Raw genomic sequence first — 5,289 nt, forward strand, 5'->3', positions numbered from 1 at the left:
GTGGCTCAAGATCTTCAACGTGAGGCCAAAGGTGGTGGATGGCCAGCACGCAGAGTGCGGAGGCGCCATGGTGAGCAAGCTACCCAATGTCACATGGCCCAAGGGTACTTTTGTGGAGACCGTCAAGGAGTGGTAGAAACTATGGTTCTATATCACAGAGCCCCACGACGCCACCTGGGCCGCGGCTTCCGAATTCAAGTCCGGAGCTCCAATGCGGCTCACCTCCTGGATAGAGAAGGGCCCAAATTGGTCTTCGTCGGACGAGCTGACAGTGCTGCAAACACTTATTCAAAGCATGGCGGATAAAGACATCAAGCTCGTCGACGTAATCCAGGTGATGCTGGTTCGTTGGATCCTCCCATGTCAAAGCCGAAGCTGCCCTTATGGGAATTCGACCGGAAGAAGCACCAAACCTTGGAAAGGCTCTTCAGAACCACTCACGAAGATGCCTGGAAGTTGCTCTTTAAGGGCAACGAGACGCCGCCAGCCATAGACTCGCACTGCGAGCACGATATTACCCATTCTACCAATGCGGTAAGTCTTTCACGTCTCCGGACGCATCCTCTACTTGTTTGTTTCAAGGAGGATATCTAAACTTTATTTTCTTTCAGGTATGGACAGAGAGGGCGGAGTGGATTCAATGTTCGGCTCCGCTGCCCGTGGAACTAGTCATCCCGCTCCTGGCGAAGATGCTGGTGCCGGCGCCCTATAAGGCGTCAGAGAAGAAGGCCAAGAAGAAGGCCAAGGGGGTCCGGAGTGGCCTCCGCTGCAAAGGAGCTTCAGACGTGTCGTCCGAAGACAAGACTCTCTCCTCAGCCGCCTAAGACGACGAGGAGGAGGAGGAAGAAAGAACCTCTCCCCCTGATGGGGGGAGGAAGAAGAGGGCGGCTTCCACAAATCTGGAGGCGGAGGCGCCCAAGAGGGGGAAGTGTCCCCTTGCAGATAACACCGCGTGGGACGTCGACAACAGCCCGGAGCAACGCCCCCGAAACAAGCCCCTGGCCACGTCGTAAGTACTAAAAACCCGCATACGTCCATACATCCGACCTCTCTTGCTTCATGATATTAACAAGTTTAATGATGCCATTGTAGTCCAGCCCACGATAGCTCCCAGCGATCCTCATCAAGAGGTTCGCTGGATTCGAAGGCGATGGCCCGTGAGTCATCGCCGGCCACTCGCTGTCCCACGGCCAAGGGCGACGACGAGGTGTTGTCCGAAAGGACCTTCCCAGGCCAGGGAGAGGTTCAAGAGGCCGCCAGGGTGACGCCTGAGGGGGGAACATTGGCTGCCGGACACATGAGGGAGCAGACCCCCATGGCGACTGGGGATGGGGGCCTTGCTCAATTCGGCCCCCAGCCGAATACAAGTCCGGAGACCTATATGGCTCCGGAATCCGGCGAGCAATCTCCTTCGAAAGAAGGGGGTGTGCCTATTCCGCCGGTGACCTCTGTCCAACCAAAAGCACCGGATAATTTGCTGGAAGCGCTACGAGGCGCTTCCATTGTGGATGAACACCGTATCCTTATGGGTACGGTGATTGAGAGGGTTCACTCCATCAAAAGCGGACTCACCAAAGCCTGCGGCAGCTTGCTGACAGGCTTTGAGGTAAGCGACGCAAAAGAAAAAGTCCTAATATAGACAATAGCCCCTGAGACACTGTCTGATGTTCGAAAAGAAGAGCTGGATAGAGGATCAATTTATTTTCACATGAAACCAACTAAATGTCTTATATGAATAAGCAGGCGTCGTTGCTGGCCATGACCTCACACACTGCCGAAGTCTCCACACTAAAGCAGAGACTAGAGCGGGCCGAGAAGGAGCTCGGCCAAGCGAGGAAGCAGCTAGAAGACAAGCAAGGTATGTAATGACTTGCTGTATATTCGGAAAGAATAAATGATGTGTATTGACCGTAGTGTCATGATATGTGTAGGAGCGGCGACCGAGGTCGAGATCCTTAAACAGGCCCCGGCTAAGGCCGGGGAGAGAGCTGTCAAGGAAAAAGCCGCCCGTGAGAAGCACGAGGCCAGGCTTGATGAGGTCCAGCAAGAGCTCTCGGATGTAGTGAAGAAATGTGAATCCTTGGAGCATGACATTTCGGCTCGAGAGACCGAACTCGCTAAGGGTCGCCAAAGCACGGAAGAGGCCCGGGTTGAGGCCCAGGGCACCCTCCAGGAGATCTAGGAGGCCAGGAAAATCACGGAGGGTAAGGCGTTTAGTATGCAAAGCAAGTATGTGAAGAAGAAGTATCTCTTACTAACCCGGATTCGGAGTTCTCCAGGGGCGTTTGCAGATCTGCCGCGCAGTGTGTCGGACACGGCAGAGTTCTTCCGAGCCGAAGAAAGGAGCTCAACGGAGAAGCTGTTCTGGTCGCAATATCTTGCGCCAGAACATCCAGTGCCCTTTAGCGATCAGCTAAAACAGCTGGGCGAGCTGCATAGGGTGGCCGAACTGGCCATGAAGGATTTAACAATCTGGCTGTGGCCTGCCGAAGCTATGCCCGGCAGCTACTTCGGGCTCGTGAAGCGGCTGGTGAATGCATGCCCTTGGCTGGACGTCGTCAAGCGGTCGGTCTACATCGAGGGTGCGTGCATGGCCTTCGCCGCGTCAAGGTGTGGTGGGCGAAGATGGATGCCGTCAAGCTTACGACTGGGGGACCGCCAGAGGGCAAGGAGCACCGTACGCCCGAGCGGTACTTTGAAGACGTCATGGAGGGGTCTCGTATTGTGGCAACGCAATGTGCGCAAGACATTATTTTCGAATGAATGCATTCATGTTGTCTCTGCCTTGTATGATGAAACAAAGTCGTTATGTAATATAATGTTTGTTATTTAAAAAAAATCACCTCCTGTGCGGCCGTGTCGTGTGAAATCTGAGCGTTGGCCAGTCGTCGGCTTCCGCCCCCACGTAGGTAGTACGGGGGTGTTCAGGGTGTAATTTAAACACTCTTGATCCAATTGTTTGGTCCTTGAAGGAGGTGTTTAGCACGAAGAACCAGGCAATCTGACTATGTGGCTTTAGCACCCTCACTTAGCCTTAGGAGTTTGACAATAAAAATATAGGCGCAGCTCCTAGTATCCGAACTAGGATGCTGTAAACACCTGATCGGGTAAGTACCGATCCCTCGCGTAATGCGGAAAAAATCTCTAAAGATTTGAGATCTCCGAAGAGCTGACCAGCTCTCGCCGCATCATGACAGTCAGTTTTTGGCTTTCTCTACTAAGGTGCTCATCCGGGTAAACCAGGGCACAATCGCAGTTGTTCTCACTTTACTACCCTAGCCGATATAGCGGAACGTAGGGTAGCACAGGAGCCGGACAACCCAACTATTGACAAAAGACATGATTCGGAGACAATGCATATAGTGCTAAATTCAGGGTGCCGAACTATACTGTAAAAAGTGTTCGGACTTTGTTGCCATGTTGTGGGGCGCTATGAAGCCCCTGGCAAATTGAAATGTACCAATGTGTACGGGTGCTATTTGATAAAGTTATCAAGAAAGAAAAAAAAGAAGAAAAGGTTAGTAAGCTAAAGCCGTAAAATTTGGGCCGCAAACTGTTTCCATTATCATTTCATTAGTGCATTAAAGCGCATGTATACAAGTAGTGCAATAAGCAGAAGGCTATTTGATATGCCTTACCAAGGGAGAGCTGTGTGTGGGTCTTGAAAACAGGTAAAGGGATCGTTAAAGAAACCACCTAAAAATTCTCCAGTACGTCCATGCTTCTTGTCGTCTTGGTGTATTTATCCTTCAAAAAGAATCGATGGTCAAGCCGTCAGGGAAGGCCTGTGAAAAAGAAACCTGAAAAGGAGAAAAAAGGAAAGAGTGAAAGTACGTGTGTCCGGGGCGGTCGAGCCGTATTATGGATCACAAGCTAGTTATGTCTCCATCCATGCCCATGGTATTTTGAGTGCGTATTTATGTACACGTGGTACAATTGCCACCACTTGGTCGGGACTGGGACGGAGGCCGAATTGCTAGTCGAGATCTTGACGAGCCGAGCTGTCCTGCTGCAGAATAGTCCGAACTCTCTTGATAGTGTCTGGCAGCTCGGCCACCGAATTAAGGTTCTGCGTGAAAAGGCCGCTCTGTACTTCTGCTGCTAAGGCAACGGTGTGCTCCTCGGTGCGGAGGGAGCATTCCGTGTTTCCAATAACTGTTATGACACCGCGTGGTCCGGGCATCTTGAGCTTGAGATAAGCGTAGTGTGGCACCGCGTTGAATCAAGAAAATGCCGTTCGCCCAAGCAGTGCGTGATAACCGATGCGAAAAGGGATGATATCGAAGATTAACTCCTCGCTTCGGAAGTTGTTCGGAGACAAACTCTAGTGTGATTGAGCCCATACAGCGGGCCTCTACACCTGGTATGACTCCTTTAAAGGTAGTCTTTGTGGGCTTGATTCGTGATGGATTAATGCCCATTTTGCGCATTGTATCCTGATAGAGCAGGTTGAGGCTGCTGCCACCGTCCGTTAGGACTCACGTCAGGTGGAACCCATCAATTATTGGGTCCAGGACCAGTGCGGCTAAACAGCGCGACGGATACTGGTCGGATGATCCCGACGATCGAAAGTGATCGGGCATGACGACCATGGATTAAATTTTGGTGCGACTGGCTCTATCGCGCAGACGTCCCTGAGCGCGCGCTTGCGCTCCCTTTTGGGGATGTGGGTAGCGTATATCATGTTCACCATTTTGACCTGAGGGGGAATCTTCTTCTGTCCCCCTGTGTTCGATGGCCGGGGCTCGTCGTCGTCCTCGCTTTGCGATCCCTTCTCCTTGCTTTCGGCATTTAACTTGCCAGCTTGCTAAAAAACCCAACAATCTCCGATGGTGTGATTGGGTGGTTTGTCTGGGGTGCCATGGATCTGGCATGGACGATCAAGTATGCGGTCCAAGCTGGATGAGCCCGAATTGTTCTTTTTAAACGGCTTCTTCCGCTGACCGGACTTAGAGCCACTTACTCCGGTATTGACCGCTGTATCATCGGTGTTGTCATTGTTGTTTCGACGCTTGTGTCTATTGCGTCGAGACTTGTCGTTACTATTTCTTGCTTCAGAGGTGTCGACGTTGCTTGCATTGTTTTTGCTATGGGCCAGCCAACTATCTTCACCCGCACAAAAGCGGGTCATGAATGCCGTGAGGGCTGCCATGGACTTCGTCTTTTCTTGGCCGAGGTGGCGGGTGAGCCATTTATCGTGGATGCTGTGTTTAAAGGCCGCTAGGGCTTCGACATCCGGACAATCGACAATCTGGTTCTTTCTAGTTAGGAACCTAGTCCAGAATTTCC

General features: G+C 51.8%; 1 long non-coding RNA gene across 1 annotated transcript; it reads left to right on the forward strand.

Annotated features, from left to right (window-relative positions):
• Nucleotides 1–592: 592 nt before the first annotated feature.
• LOC147980515 (uncharacterized) lies at nt 593–2,860 on the forward strand. Its single transcript, XR_015599797.1, has 4 exons — nt 593–1,009; nt 1,093–1,858; nt 1,932–2,204; nt 2,280–2,860. It is a non-coding gene; the product is annotated as an uncharacterized LOC147980515 (long non-coding RNA).
• The last annotated feature ends 2,429 nt before the right edge of the window (nt 2,861–5,289 follow it).

Source organism: Triticum urartu, chromosome 3A (assembly GCF_056163025.1).
Source record: "Triticum urartu cultivar PI428250 chromosome 3A, HENAU_Tu73, whole genome shotgun sequence".
In the NCBI taxonomy this organism is placed as follows: Eukaryota; Viridiplantae; Streptophyta; class Magnoliopsida; order Poales; family Poaceae; genus Triticum; species Triticum urartu.